Below are 17,230 nucleotides of genomic sequence, written 5' to 3'. Positions count from 1 at the left end.
AGAGCTGCAGGGTGCCTAAGAGTTACCTCCTGAGAGCCTCCATGTTACTCAAACGTGGCCACTCTCTAAGCCAAACTCAGCATGTAAATGCATTACATTCTGCCCAGTGTAGGATATCACTCCTGGGGATGAACCTCCCTGGTGCTGAGGGATTACTACCAAGCACCTCCTGGTGCTATACATAGAAAAAGACCTTGAATGAAAGGGTCAACTCAAATCAGCAGAATATCTCAGCCCATATGTAGGATCATGTGTTAAAAACTGCTTTTTGACCTTGAATAAAACAGGGAAATGGCAAAGGCAAATGAGTTTATATGGCAAAGAGTCTTCAAAAAAGAGGTCATCAGAGGGGTTATGATTACACACTCCTCAGGAGGACCCCAGAAACAGCCAAAGTGGATACAACCCCAGGTCCTGGTTCTCCTGAGGGCTACAGAGGCCCATAGGGATATGATCATGGCAGATAGCTCTGGAGCTCAGTACCATGTCAGTGGGCCCTATACTTTGGAATTTGTGTTCTTCAGTGTGATGGAGTTGGACTCAGATGTGATCTTTCTACACATGCCTCTTCTGTCACTTTTACTGAACCTTTGGTTGGTGCTAGCAATGGTGTATGCTCAGGAGACTTGAACCTCTGGACTGTCCAAGTGCCAGCAGGGCCCTGGGCCTCAGCAGAGTTGCAATTCCTACTCTCTGGTTCATTGGACTTATGCAGGTCAGCTAAGAGGGAGGTGAAAATGGTCAGTCACCACACCAGGGAACTGAGAGTGCCTACACCTGCAAGCAGGAGAATTGCATCCATCGTCCATGTGGAATCTAAGCCCCCTCTTGGTATAGAGGTGGAGTGGACATCACTATCCCAGGGCCCACAGAATGGAGGAATAAAATATGGATTACAGTGGACTTACTGATATTCTACTATAAAACTTTTGTGACTACTGTTTGAAGAAATTTATCATTGATGGGGACAAAGAGACCACAGTAGTTGCTGAGGGCAACTTCTCATGCCCTAGGAGGAAGAAGAGACGTGATGAGCGGACATATTTTTGGGACTTTGGAGTTGTCCTAAATGATATTGCAGGGTCAGATGCTGGGCATTATATATCCTGCCATAATCCACTGAATGTACTGCAGGAGAGTGTGAACTACAGGGTAAACTATCATCCACGTGGTGCAGCAGTGCTCCAAAATGTGTTTGCTGAGTGCGATGAGTGTGCCAAAATGATGGGGGAGGTTGTTAGTGTGGGAGGAGTAGTGGGGGGGATGGGGAGTATAGGGGAGCCTCTTATGCTTTTTATCATGTAACTTTTTTTGTGATGGATATATCTTCAAAAAAATACAATTTACAAAAATGATGGGGTGGGGGAGTGGGGGTGTTAAAGGTGGGAGTGGGTTTTATGGGTAACTCAATTTTTTATATGTAGCATTCTATATGATCTATTAACTTTAACAAATTTTTTTTAAAAATTTTAGAATAAAAAAATAATAAGAAAATTCAGTGGACTTTCATTGGAGCCCCTGGTTGTAGCCTGCCTGCAGAACCTGGACTTATGCAACCCCACAGTCATGTGAGGGACTCTGATAAAATCTCTTACTATTGACAGATATCTCTTGTTGATTCTGTTGCCTAGAGAGCCCTAACAAATACAGTGTGAGACCCTAACTTGCAAGAAAAGATTTTTTTAATCAAGCCTAAAATATTAGAGGTGCCAGGAATTGTTCATCTCCATTATTGATTTGACTATACATAGAGTATGTTTCAACTATTTTTATAAAAAATCAAACATTTGAATTTCTTTCAATATCTCCTGAGAGAAAGAAGAAAAATTATTTGTGAAGAAAACTCAAGCAAAATATTTTGCTTTCTGTATAGTAATTATTTCCAAAAGGAATATTTTGACTTGCTTAATACTTACTTTTGAAATTAAGAATATATACTCTGGCAGTGGACTTGGCCCAGTGGTTAGGGCATCCGTCTACCACATGGGAGGTCTGCGGTTCAAATCCTGGGCCTCCATGACCCATGTGGAGCTGGCCCATGCACAGTGCTGATGCACACAAGGAGTGCCCTGCCATGCAGGGGTGTCCCCTGCATAGGGGAGCCCCACTTTCAAGGAGTGCACCCCATAAGGAGAGCTGCCCCATGTGAAAGAAAGTGCAGCCTGCCCAGAAATGGTGCCTCACACACAGAGAGCTGACATAAGATGATGCAACAAAAAAAGTAACACAGATTCCTGTGCCACTGACAACAACAGAAGCAGAAAGAAGATGCAGCAAAAGGACACAGAGAACAAACAACTGTGGTGGAGTGTGGGGAGAGAAATAAATAAATAAATCTTTAAAATATATATATATATACTCTGTTATTTTTGAAGCAAACATTTTTCATGATCAAATATTCAATTTTATCGTTCTTTATATGTTTCTATACTTTTACAGCCTAGTTACCCTGCAACAATCTAAAGGCAAGTGTGGTACTCTTTTTGTCAGAAGTGAATGTTGGTTGCATGAGTACTAGGATTCAGACTTGGGCCAGGGAGGGGAATTACACGGCAGAACAGATCATCTGCCCATGTGACACATACTGTTTAGTTTGGAAGAGATAATTTAAAGAAAAATGAGTAATATACTTTAGATACCTAGCCATATATACTTAATTTGTGGTGATAAAGTCTTCTTGGAAACTTAAGAAACTTTGACCATAAAGCTTTCACAGGGGAAAGTTCTAAAATTTTTGGTGGAAGTAACAATAGGTTGAGAGGTTTTTGGTTTTTTTTCATTCTGAGGGTACAAGTGTGAAATCCTGAAACAACTGAGAACCTGCTGTGCCCCAGGAATTGAGAGCACCTGGATGGCACCTGAAAGTGATAAACTGGGCTGGAGAAGAGGGCAGGACAGTTGGATACAAGCCTGAAGACCATGGTAAGCCCAATGGTCCTAGTCTGATTATTAGAAAATATTGAAGAATTAAAGTGATGGAGTGATCTGATTAGATATGTGTGTGCATGTGTGTGGAGAGCCTTTTGCTGCAGAAGGTAATAAAGAAATTAAAAGGACTATTAGTGAACTTAAAAATTAGAACCTGGCAAGCGAACTTGGCCCAGTGGTTAGGGTGTCTGTCTACCATATGGGAGATCCGTGGTTCAAACCCTGGGCTACCTTGACCTGTGTGGAGCTGGCCTATGCAGAGTGCTGATGTGTGCAAGGAGTGCTGTGCCACACATGGGTGTCCCCCACATAGGGGAGTCCCACGCACAAGGAGTGCGCCCGGTAAGGAGAGCTGCCCAGTGTGAAATAAAGTGCAACCTGCCTAAGAATGGTGCCACCCACACGGAGAGCTGACATAAGATGATGCAACAAAAAGAAACACAGATTCCAGTGCCGCTCACAACAACAGAAGCAGACAAAGAAGTTGCAGCAAATAGACACAGAGAACAGACAACTGGGGTGGGGAAGGGAGGGGAGAGAAATAAATTAAATCTTAAAAAAATAAAAATTAGAACTTTATCTGGTATAGACTGTCAGTAGTTACACTATTGAAAAAATTTGCAAATTAAATGGTTTCATGACTCATCTTTCTCAAATGTTAAATTATCTTCTGCTGGACTCAGAATTTTGTTTTCTGTTTTACCTTCAGTATAATTTTTTAGTTGTTAATCAGGGGCCATACAATCTTCACCCTGGTGTGTTTGTTGTTTCTGTGAGATTAGAGGATATATCCTCTGAGAATGTGACTTTGATACTTTGGTTTTGCTCAAGGTAAGCTGGAAAGGTTGATACTGATGAGCCAAATGCTCATGTGATGACCCCTATTCCCAACTCCAGATCATGGCCCACTGTCTGCAGTCCTCACTCTGAAAGGATCCTTGTTTACTTATGCTTCCTTCCAGAAGTGTTGCCTGCTTAAAAAGAAAAGATGCACATGATAGGCTGAGTGTAGAGCTGGAAGGGTACAGGGAAAATAAGATGAGTGACAGAGTGCAACCACACAAATAAATGAAAAGAGAAGTCCCAGATCGCTGAGGAAGGATTCCAGGTCCAAGACCATTGTGCAAATAGAACTGTCCTTCCTCCTCCTCCTCCAACCCATTCCCCACTTTCTAGTCTGGCTTAGTCTGGCTACCCCTGTTCCTTCTCCATGTGGTGAGGCTGGGTCCACAACCCCATATGGTAACAAGAGCATAGAGCTCCTTCCTCCAGTCCCTGCTGTTTCTTCTATTTATTTATTTAAAAATTTAATGATCTTTTTTTAAAGATGGATAGATTACAAAAAAATGTTACATTAAAAAATATAAGCAGGGAATCAGACTTGGCTCCATGGATAGGGCATCTGCCTACCACATGGGAGGTTTGCAATTGAAACCCTGGCCTCCTTGACCCGTGTGGAGCTGGCCCACGCACAGTGCTGATGCGCACAAGGAGTGCCGTGCCACGCAGGGGTGTTCTCCGCGTAGGGGAGACCCACGCGCAGAGTGTGCCCTGTAAGGAGAGCTGCCCAGCACAGAAGAAAGTGCAGCCTGCCCAAGAATGGCACTGAGCACAGGGAGAGCTGACACAACAAAATGACGCAACAAAAAGAAACACAAATCCCCAGTGCTGCTGACAAGGATAGAAGCGGTCCCAGAGGAACACAAAGCAAATGGACACAGAGAATAGAAAACTGGGAAGAGGAGAGAAATTTTTAAAAATCTTAAAAAAAATATATATATATATATAAGCAGTTCCAATATTCCCCCCCCACCTCACCCCCACTCCTCCCACATCAACAACCTCTTTCATCATCAACAACCTCTTTCATCAGTGGGGCACATTCATTGCATTTGGTGAATACATTCTGGAGCACTGCTGCACTGCATGGATTATAATTTACATTGTTCTTTGCTGCTTCACAATACTTTGGCCAACTTTCAAGCTCTTGCTTTCTGCCCAACCCCAACACACATTCCTTTGTTAAAGCAATGGATTGGGGAGGTTACCCCAATGCTTAATTCACTGGTGTCCCCAGTGTCCATGCAATGCCAGTATGAAAGCTTGTATAGGGGAAGAGGAGAAAAAGTGTTTTGTGGGTACTGCACATCCAGGCATCTCAATCTGCACCTGGAGGAATCCCCCTCCTTTTCAGTCTATTCCCAGGGTCAAAGCATCCCACCTCCCAACCACCCACCAATCTTGCTAGAATCCTAGATGGTTTAAATCCAGACCTGCATCCTCGTAGATTCTGATACCAGCCATTAATCACCACAAGATTTGATGTGAATCTGGGATGGATTAAAGTTCAGACAGTGCCCACTCTCTCCTTATCCCATTCTCCAATATTTTCTGAGATAAAACATGTTTCCCTTCAGTTAGGAAGCTGGTCACAGGAGCACTTCCTGCCTCTTAATTAGCCACACTGGAGGGGTGGTTGGGAGAAGGCATTCATGTCCATCAGTATATCCGATGCTCCTCTAAACAGAGCCTGAGTTGACGCAGTGCTTTTTGTGCCTGCTCTGTAAACACAGCTTCATGTCAGACAAATGTGCTGTACCCTGCCAGCCATCCCACCCAAATGTAGCTCTGTCCCCATGGACCATGTCTGTGGAATAGGTGCCTACTGAAGGTCAGAGGAAAGCCATTTCCCCTCAGAAGAGTATCAGGCCCAGCCCCTTTTTCTCCTACCCTCATACTCAACTTGTGTGCCACCATAACCATAAGATGACCTCAGTCTCAGGGCAGTATTCAAGACAAAGCTCTCCCTCTAAGAACACAAATGGAGGATGACTTTCAGCTCAAAGCTTGTATCCCAGGGTTTGCTGCTGCTGTGTGAGGAGCTGGAAGCACATTGCTATACAAGGTGGCCCGTATGTCTCCTTGGACCTGGCTTCTGCACCAGGGATGGCCTAGGAAGAATCAGAATTCCTTGCCCACCCCTTTGGCTTTGCTCCCTGATTGCATCTATCTGGAAGGTCTACTTATCTGGTGATAGAGGATGAAGGTAGAGCCCCAATACCTATGACATGAGCATTGGCATAAATGGAGTACTGGCTTCTACTCATAGAATGGGCAACACACTGTTGGGAATTCTGTATCACATTGATTATACTAACATTGGATTACACTCATCTGAGGATTCATTTGTTTGAAAGTTAGGGTTGAGACTGGATAATCTTCCATATATGTAACATTTTTAGTGTGAATTTTATCTTGTAATCTAAGGGCTATTTATTGACAGAATACTTTCACACATACATGACATTCATATGGTTTCTCTCTATTGTTATCTAAGGTTAGAACAATTACTGGAGTGTTTTCTCATATCTGGCATTCTTATTGTTTCTTTCCAATGTGAGTTCTCTCATGTTATCTAATATGGGAGGATGAGTGAAAGTTCCCCACATAGATGATATTCATGGGGTTTCTCTCAAGTGTGAGTTCTCTCAGGTTTCTTAGTAGATTGGAAGGTTGGCTGAATGCTTTCCCACAGAGATGGCAGACATATAATTTCTCTCCAACATGAATTCTCTAATTTTATCTGAGGGCACAAGTTCTTCTGAAGGCTTCCTCATAAAGACAATAGTCATAAAATTGAACTATCATTTGACTTTGCTTATGTTCATTACAGGATCACTGGTCACTGAGGGTCTAATAACTTGGAGTTGTCCTGAATGATACTGCTGGGACAGATGCTGGACATTATATATCCTGCCATAACCCACTGAATGGACTCAGGGAGAGTGTAAACTACGTTGTAAACTATAATCCATGCTGTGCAGCAGTGCTCCAAAATGTATTCACCAAATGCAACGAATGTGCCACACTGATGAAAGAGGTTGATTGAGGAGTGGGGGGTGGGTTGTGGCTTATGGTAACTCTTATATTTTTAATTTAACATTATTTGTGATCCATGTATCATCCAAAAATACAGTTAAAATTTAAAAAAAATTAAGTTCATCGTCTGGGACTTGGAAAAAAACAACTGGGCTGACACAGGCCTTCTTTACCATGTGCATTGGCACATATTGAGTCCAATTGAAGTTGTGATAGAAACCTTCACCAAGTCATTGATTAAAATGGGTTCCCTCCAATATGAAAAATCTCTTGTTGGGAAGGAGAAGAGACATGATAAAATATTTACTTGAATATATTCATTAATTCAATTCTCTATATAGAATTCTAGACTAATCATTCAGTGGGACTCCAGAGAGATTCTTTTATGTTACATGCACACGATGTTACTCTCTGCATGCAAAGATTTTGTCTTTTGTAGCATCTTATCTCTAACTACTGAATTGATTTTGAAAACTTCATAATGTTTCAAAGATTATGACTATGATAGATCTTCATGAAATTATCCCTTTTTTTCAGGCACTGGGGTGGATTCCCCATATATGGGAAGCCAGCACTCAACCACTGAGCTAAATCAGCTCCCCTGAGTTGGTTTTTTCATTTGTTTGTTTTTGTTTGTTTTGTTTTGTTTTATTTTAGGAGGCCACAGGGACTGAACCTGGGACCTCCCATGTAGGAAGCAGGCACCAAACCTCTGGGGCTACATCTGCTCCCTCAAGTTATCCTTTTATAAGACCTCAGGGTATGGTTTTGAGGCCTGGTTAATTTTCCCCTATATAGAAAACTAACTTTCACTGGGGGAGTACTTAACCTCTACTTTAATTATACTCAGGTGATTGTGTTGACCTCCTAACTTAACCTATCCTAGATTTGATATTGAATGACCAGGTCCATACTCCTGTGGCCTACCTTTCACAGGATGATAGATGAATCTGTCCTGCAGGTATTTTGCATGGATATAATTTCTTCCTGTTTTTTTTTTTTTTCCTTCAAATCGGTTTTTTTCACACACCATCCAATCCATCCAAAGTGTATAATCGGTGGTTCTCAGTGTAACCACAGAGCTGTGATTTCATCCCCACAATCAATTTTAGAACATTTTTATAGATCAAAAAGAAAAAAACTCCTGGAATCCTAGAAATTGGGGAAGTCAAGCTTTTAATGCTCTTTGAAATCCTCCTCTCTTAACCTCTGTATGTCCTGACATAGCCTAAATCCCCTTTTGTAATAATAATATTTCCTAAATCTTATTGAAGACCCAGTGGGTCTTGCAAGTATTTCAATCTTATTTAGATTTATAAGCCTGATTACTAAGATTTTTGCCAATTGATTTACAGAACTGCTGGTGAAAGTAGATCTAGATAGACAAAATTATTGTAAAAGAAAAAGAATGGAGGAAAAAATCCACTCAAGCTAAAACAGCAGCTACATAAACCCCAACATACCCTAGGGCACAAGATTTCAGGGCACTTATACTCGTGTTACAGTAAACAACCTGGACAATCCCCAAAATAACAGCACCCCACCCACACTCTTCACCTCTAAGAAAACATTGTCTTCATTACACTTCATTTTAAGTAAATAGAAGTAATTCATTTAAGAGAAAATTTCTCTCCAAGCTTCCAATGAATTATATTATATTTATAACTAATTCCAAGCATTTAACAAAACTGTAGAGGCAAAATATCCTCATAGATTTCAAAATTCATATAAAAGTAAATCATATATGATACATTTTGGGTGAAACAGTGTAATACCTATTAATCTTTGCTAAATGATTGTATATCACTGTTTCAAAGTGCTTTAACTAAGGTGTTTTAAGTATTTAATATTATCCTGTCAAGTTCAATTTTGATGGTAATTTTTCATTGTAATATGTTTACTTGTAGACAGTTTCAAAAATCAATTTGGTAACTTAAATATGTATTTTTATTAAGGAAAAAGAAAGTAGTTTTTCCTAATATAAAATGACTGGTTGTTATGGAATGAGAGAGAAGAAAATGCAGAACAAAACCTCAATAGAGGGAAGTGGACTTTGGCCCAGTGGTTAGGGCGTCCGTCTACCACATGGGAGGCCCGTGGTTCAGGCCCCGGGCCTCCTTGACCCGTGTGGAGCTGGCCCATGCGCAGTGCTGATGCGCGCAAGGAGTGCCGTGCCACACAGGGGTGTCCCCCGCGTAGGGGAGCCCCATGCGCAAGGAGTGCACCCATAAGGAGAGCCACCCAGCGCAAAGGAGGGAGCAGCCTGCCGAGGAATGGCGCCGCCCACACTTGCCGTGCCGCTGACGACAACAGAAGCGGACAAAGAAACAAGACGCAGCAAAAAGACACAGAGAGCGGACAACCGGGGGAGGGGAGGGGAATTAAATAAATAAAAAATAAATCTTAAAAAAAAAAAAACCTCAATAGATACAGAAAGTGACAGAAGGTTCATTGAATAGGAAATTATGGTCAAAGTTGGAAAAGATTTAATAGGTCTATAAAAATTTTAAAAATCTTACTATCAAATAATATACTGATGTAAAACTGAAACTTGGATTTTTCTTTATTAAGGTGACATTATTTCTTGGTTTATTGGCCTGTTTTTTTTTATTTGAGTACTCAGGTTCAGAACGGACACCCAGATCTCCTATGTGGAAAGCTGGCACTCAACGACTGAGCCACACCAGCTCCCCTGAGTTTTTTTTTTTTTTTCTTTCTTCATTTGTTTGCTTGTTTGTTATGATTTTCTTTTTGGAAGTTACCAGGGATTGAACCTGGGAACCCATATATGGGAAGCAGGTGCTCAACCACTTAAGCTACATCAGTTCCACTGTTGGTCTGTTTTAGGAAGACACTATAAAGAATTTTTTTCCCTCAATAATCAGGATAAAAGGCAGAAAGCCTATGTTTTATCAAAATACTTTATGTTAACTTTTTCATGCCTATGGTTGTTTTAAGAAAAATAGTCTTACATTTTAAGAACTAAGACTTCTCTTAACTTTAGTTAAGCAAAACCAAACATTTCTTCACAACAGCACATTTTCCTCTTTAACATAATGTTGAAACCTGACAACTTTGGACATTTTGCTTTTTAAATGTCAAACCCTATGGAATATCTTTTTATTTCAAACTGTTGTAACTGATTTTTTTCTTTCACCTTCCAAAAAGTGAGGTGCTAAAAATAAAGTTCATTTAATAGGTTATGAATTACATGGGAGGTGTTTAGGAAGTATTAAAAATTTTAAAAGAGATTTTTAACCCTTGGTTGGTTAAATTTGTTAGAGTAAAATGTTAATATAAAGTTTGTATAAAATTCCTAGAGAGTTAACAACATTCTCACTGTTCATGCTATGTCATGATAATGATCTTCATGATATAAGACAAGAGTGTGGTATTGTTAGTCATGGTTTTAGTTATTTTAAACATATTATATGTCACAGAAAAAGAAAACAAATTTCCTTGTCAGTTACGTTGTTTTACTCTGATGTTTCTCTGACAGCACAAGCAGTCAGGTACATGTTAAAGGTTCATCATCAACACAAAGTGTAAAGGTGAAACATAACAAAACTACTGTTATGGTCTGTAGTTGATGTCCTCAATACAAATTAATTGTGAAATGTTTTTATTTCTAAAAATAGCTTCATTTAGAAAATTCTCATAAGAGAGTTAGAGCCAGAAGAAAAAGAAATAAATAGAATCCAAATTGAAAAGGAAGCAGTAAAACTTTCACTATTTGCAGATGATACAATCTTATATGTAGAAAGTGCCCCAAAATGCACAATATAGAGTTGATAGATGAGTTCAACAAAGTGGAAGGATATAAGATCAACATGCAAAATTCAGAATTTCTCTACACTAATACTGAGCAATCTGTAAATGAAAATATTCCACTTATAATAATAACTAAAAGAAACAAATATCTAGCAATAAATTTAAGGATGTAAATGACTTGTACATATTTTTTTAAAAAAGGAAGTCAAAGAAGACCTAAATAATTGGAAGAATATTCCGTGTTCATGGATTAGAAGACTAAATATCATTATGGTATCTATTCCACCCAAACTGATTTACAGATTTAACACAATACCAATAAAAATTACAGCAGCATTTTTTATTGAACTGGAAAAGTCAATGATGAAATTTGTTTGGATAGTCAAGTGGCCCCAAAAGCCAATAACTTATAGAAATAGAATGATGCAAAATTGGAGGGATCACACTACATGACTCTAAAGCATACTATAAATCTACAGTGGTCAAAACTGCATGGTATTGGCACAAGGATAGACATCCTGACCACTGGAATTGAATTGAGAGTTCTGATACAGACCACAAATGTATGCCCAACTGATATTCAGGAAGGGCACCAAGCCCACCCTACTGGTACAGAATGATGCTGGGAGAAATGGATATCCACACCCAAAAGAATGAGAGAGGATCACTATGTCATGCTCTATACAAAAATTAATTCAAGATGGATGAAAGACCTAAATATAAGAGCCAAGAGCACAAAGCTCCTAGAAGATAATGTAGGGAAGCATCTACAAGATCTTGTAGTAGGAAATTGTTTCAGAAACTTCACACCCAAAACCAAGCAATGAAAGAAAAATAGGAACTCCTCAAAATGAAAAAGTTCTGTCCTATAGAGGAGTTTGTGAAGAAAGTGAAAAGGCAGCCTACTCAATGGAAAATATATTTGGGGACCACTTAGCTGATCATGATCTAATATCCAGCATATATAAACAAATCCTACATCTTGAAAATAGAAAGACAACCCATTTAAAAAATGGGCAAGAGACTTGACTAGGCACTTTAGCAAAGAGGAAATACAAATGGTTAAAAGGCACATGAAAAAATGTTCAGCATCACTAGCTATTAGGGAAATGCAAATCAAAACTACAATGAGATATGATCTCAAACCTATTAGACTGGCTGCTATTTAAAAAATACAGAAAACTACTAATGGAGAGGATGTGGAGGAACGGGAACACTCACCCACTGCTATAGGAATATAGAATAGTGCAGGCATTGTGGAGGACAGTTTGGCAGTTTCTCAAGAAGTTAACTATAGATTTGGTATATGATCCAGCAATGAAACTACTAGGTATGTATCCAGAAGAACTGAAAGCAGGGACATGAACAGATATATGAACAGTAATATTTATAGCAGTATTATTCACTACTGCCAAAAGTTGGAAGCAACCCAAGTGTTCCTAAGCAGATGAGGGGATGGGAAAAATGTGGTATATACATACAATGGAATATTCACCAGCTGTAAGAAGGAAAGAAGTATTGACACACACAACAACAAGAATGTTGAAGACGTTATGTTGAGTGAAGTAAACTAGTCACTAAAGGACAAATATTCCATCACCTCATTGATATGACCAAACATATTGAACAGACTCACAGAGATAGTCTGGAAGACAGGTTCCTAGGAGACATAAAGGCCGTCGAGAGTGGTGAGCCAATCCTCAATCTGGGAAGAACCTATGATAAGGTGAAAGGTGGTAGTTTGGCAGTGGATGGGGGTGATGGTGGTACAGGAATTTGAGAGAGTGAGCATGGTTGGAGGAGTGGGTTGGGCTATAATGGAACTTGGGGGAAGGCTTAGGAAGGAACAGTTGAATGCTGGGGAGGTGGAGGTCTCTGGTTGAAAATACAATTGTAGGAATGCTCTGTTCCTGTTTCTTTGTAATTATTGCTTAAGAGTTACCTCCTGAAAACCTCTTTTTTACTTACATGTGGCTTCTCTCTAAACCAAACTGAGCAAATAAACACACTACCTTCTCCACCCTAGCATGGGACATGACCTCCATGGAAGAGCAGCCGTGGCACCAAGGGATTAATACCAAGCTCCAACCAGTGATGCATTTGGAAAAAGACCTTGAAACAGGGAGAAACATCAAATACACAAGAGTTTTTTTGACTAAGAGCTTTTATATTGAGTTGGGGGATGTCATTCCAGTTGTTACACTCATGCATGTCTCAGGCAGACTGCACTAACTGCTACTGTAAACAGCCTCAAACAGGGGTGTTGCTGAGGGCTCTGGAGCCCTCTGGATAATATAGGCAAGGACAGAAACTCTCAAAATCATGATCATGTTGTTGGGCCTTGTCTTGGAATATGAGAACCTATTTTCCCAACATAACAGAGTTAGGCTCATTTATATGTCCTACACAAGGTTCTCCTACCCTTTTATTTCAACCTGTAATTAACACTATACCCATTAAATATATGTCTCAGAGGCTTAAATGTTTGGTCTGTTCATATTCCGGTTGAGACCTGAAATTCAGCAGAACTGCAGCCAACACCTACTCTCCAGTCCATCAGATTCACCCAAGAAAACCCACAAAATGATAATGATGAACAACCCCCATCCCAGAAAAACAGTGACTATCTAGAACTGAAAACAAAACAGTTCCTTCCATCTGCCTCATAAGATCTAAGCCGCCTCTCAATCTGCAGCAGAGCTGGCAACATAACAAAGTCCTCAATGTTAAGGAATGAACAAACATTAGGAGGGAATGCAACCATAAAAAAGTAAACTATGAGATGTGGAGGCATTTTCGGGACTTGGAGTCGTCCTGGGTGGTGTTTCATAGACAATTACAGGACATTGTAGATCTTCCCAGTGCCCACTGGAAGGAATGTGGGAGAGTATGGGCTATGATGTGGACCATTGACCATGACGTGCAGTGATGCCCAGAGATGTACTTACAAATGCAATGGATGTGTCATGATAATGGGGTGGGGGCAGTGGGGTTGAATGGGACCTCATATTTTTTGAATGTAATATTTTTAAAAAATGAATAAAAAAAGTAAACTATTAATATTGTAGCAATGGAGGAACATGTAACATTGACATAAAGATAATGGTTACTAGAGGTTCTGAAGGGAGGGAGAGGGAATAATAGGTGGTACATAGAGCATTTTGGGGACATTGGAATTAACTGAAAACCACAATGTAAACTATAGATTTTGATAAGTAGCCATGTGTGATAGGCTAATGTATCAAGTCAGCCAGGTAATGGTGCCAAGTTGTTTGGTCAAGCAAGCACTGGGCTAATTGTAAAAGAAGAACATTTCACGGACTTTAATCATCAGTGAGTTGATTGCACAGATGGCTGGTTATATCTACCATCAGTTAGTAGACTGCCATCAGCAGTGAGTGATATGTCATCCAATCAGTTGAAGACCTTAAAGGGGAAGTGATTTCAGGATTTAGAGACAGAAGTACCATCTCTACTTCAGACAGTCAGTGTCTCCTGGGGATCTCATCAAGGACTTCCACTGAAGGCCCTGGTTTGCAGCCTGCCTTAGGGAATTTGGACTTGTGCATTTCCACAGTCATGTGAGACAATATAAAATTTCATACTATTTACAGATATCTGCTGTCAGTTTTGTTTCCCTAGAGAATCCTGACTAATATACAATGCTTTAATATTTACTCATTAATTTTAACAAACTACCACCAAATTGTAAGATATTTTAAATAGGGGAAGATGAGGAAGGGGACAGGGTAGGATATATAGGAATCCCTTATACTTCTGATGTAACTTTTCTGTAATCTAGAGCCTCTTTTAAAATAAAGTTTATTATATTTTAAAAATAAGTAAATTAAAGCATAGATTTTATTCTTTTGCAGTAATCATATTTGTTTCTGGACTTTGTTATTTTCATATTCTGAGATGCTTTGCTCTTTGTGCATAATTTGTAGTTCCCTAAAACCTTAGGTGTCTGTGTGACACCTGAGACAGTTTTAAAATTATCTAGCTCTGAAGGTGCTGAAAAAGCAGCATTAATTCTCAAAAGTCAACTCCATACAACTCTTAGAGAAGCTACAGAAAGGATCCAAGCTCAATCAAAGAGGTGAATGGGGTTGATATAGTTAAAGATTAAAGTGAGTAAAAATTCAGTGTAAACGGTGATATTATCTAAATATTGGAACTCTAATTTCTATATGAGATGAAGGACAGAAGGGCTATTTTATCAAAAATATAAACTTTCTATTGCACAATATCTGATTTATTCCATTAGGTCAGTTTATTTAGACAACCTAACTCAATTTTATTTTACATAGAATCTAAAATAACGGATGAGATCTTAATATTCTGTACAGGTTTCAGTAATATTGTGATGCATTTCAAAGTGTTTTAGGCATAAAATGAAAAAGTATTTGTGAAATCCCTTATGGGACTAGAAAGGGAAAGCATAGAACTGTAAATGTCCCCATCTGAGGAATTCCTGCTATTCTTTCAATCTTACAGAAACTCTACATTAAAAAAAAAAAAAAAAACCTTACAAGATCCAAATCTAACATCCACTCCTGTTAGTAAAGAAGATTGTCCTCATTTAAACTTATAACAGGGAAACCTATGGGAAGAATGTCTAACAGTGATGGAAATTGCCTCATAAAAAATATGCTAATGAGCCACAACTTCAGTCTAGAAGCTTGCAATTATAAACCTTATTTTTGGAAAGACAAAACTAAGTCTAGGGAGCAGGTGTAATTCAGTGGTTGAGCACCTGCTACCCAGGTACAAATCCTGGGTTCAAGCCCTAGTACTGCCTTAAAAAAAAACCCAAGAAACTAGGCTTAATTTTAATTGATGCCTAACAGACACAGCCAGGAAACCTCCTTGTTACTCAATATGGCTTAAGCCTAAGCCAAATTCTGCAGATAAATTCACTACCTTCACTCCTATGTGGGACATGACTCCCAGGAATAAGCCTCCCTGGCACCTTGGGATCAGAAATGCTTACAGAGAATGATCTTGGTCATAATGGAGAAAATAAATAAAAGAAAAAGTTTCTATAGTTAAGAGATTTCAAGTAGTGTCAAAAGGTCATTCATGAGGTCTCAGTCAGATATATATATCACAAACTGCCACAGTAGGCAAAGTCTCAAACAGAAGTGCTCCTAAGGGCCCTTGGGACATCCAAACACCATGATCAAGCTACAAAATCATATGATATCAACACCCCCTCAGACCTGATTATATTCACTTATAAATTCCCTGATCATAATCCTACTTTTTTATTTAAACCTGTATTTTTCAATTTACTTATTACTTCTCAGAGACTTAAAGCCTTGGGTTGTTCTTGTTCCAGCTGAGTCCTGAAACTCAGGGGTTCCAATCCCTCCAAGAAGACAACCTGCAACTCAGGAAGACACCCATCTGTAAGCAAAGCAGTTTCATCTCTCTAGCCCCTAACGTCGATACCCCTTTTCAGCATGAAGAAGTTCAAGCATTCATTGCCCAGATATCCCTCAAGATTGAGGAATGGACAAAGAAAAGGGGGGAATTTTCATCATGAGCTAACAAATATTATTATAATTGCTGAATCATTCTTTAAATGCCTTTTAACTTTCTGACATATTGTAATGTAGGCAGAAGAAGTGATTTGGAACTGTTGTAACTCACTGAACTTTATCCCTCATGCCTTGTTTCTTTGATGATGATTCTATGTTTTTTAACTGCATAAACTTTTCCCTTTAATTAGCAAGTAACAGGATATCTTGTGACTGGGCCAGCATTTATGCCCTTATCTTTTTCTGCAACCCTGCAGTCTGATACTCCTGACTCAGACTTCAATATATATTAATGAAGAAACACGATTCAGCCCAGAGCTCACTTAGTGAGTTCTTTTTTTTAAAATTTTTTACACTGTGCAGCCCCCTTCAGTACGGAGGCCTATGGACAAGGCCAGGCAATGGTTCGGTGTTAGAGTTTGCTCTGGCATGGGACACTGTGAGAGGTCCATGGGGAAGGGCCTGCCATAAATCCAAACCCATGCATATGACCTTGTGCGTCTGATCAAAGTAGGCCTGTGTCTAATATGTGCAATAGCCTAAACGTTAAACTTCAAATGAGCTAAGTATGCAATCAATCTGCACCTACTAGAGATTAAACTATCTCTAACCTCAATATCTAAATCTGCCTGTCTTTGTTTTAATGTTATAAAACACTGAAGTATTGGCCAGTTAAGAGAGATAGATTTGGGGTCTGTCCTCCTCTCTTTGTTAAGGAATCTTTTTCTCTTCTCAGAAATCCCAGTGTCATTTACCTGACTCTCATTCACACCAGACAAGGACTCACTTTTGTGCAGCAAGAGGTAGAAAGTGCAAATGCTGTTCTATGCAGAAGGTTGGCAAGAATGCATAAGAGAGATAAACTAATGTATAATAAAAGTAGGGAAACGGACTTGGCCCAGTGGTTAGGGCATCCACCTACCACATGGAGGTCCATGGTTCAAACCCTGGGCCTCCTTGACCCTTGTGGAGCTGGTCCATGCACAGTGCTGACGCACACAAGGAGTGCCCTGCCACACAGAGGTGTCCCCCGCGTAGGGGAGCCCCACGCGCAAGGAGTGCACCCATAAGGAGAGCCACCCAGTGCGAAAGAAAGTGCAGACTGCCCA

At 39.7% G+C, this 17,230-nt stretch overlaps 1 non-coding gene across 1 annotated transcript; it reads right to left on the bottom strand.

Moving 5' to 3' along the window:
• Positions 1-16,474: 16,474 nt before the first annotated feature.
• On the bottom strand, positions 16,475-16,606 carry LOC139438460 (small nucleolar RNA SNORA42/SNORA80 family). Its single transcript, XR_011648123.1, has one exon. It is a non-coding gene; the product is annotated as a small nucleolar RNA SNORA42/SNORA80 family (small nucleolar RNA).
• Positions 16,607-17,230: the final 624 nt, after the last annotated feature.

The sequence above is a fragment of the Dasypus novemcinctus genome, chromosome Y, assembly GCF_030445035.2.
Source record: "Dasypus novemcinctus isolate mDasNov1 chromosome Y, mDasNov1.1.hap2, whole genome shotgun sequence".
Classification (NCBI taxonomy): Eukaryota; Metazoa; Chordata; class Mammalia; order Cingulata; family Dasypodidae; genus Dasypus; species Dasypus novemcinctus.
Note: the sequence above shows the minus strand (reverse complement) of the source record. Positions and strands in the feature narration are given on the sequence as shown.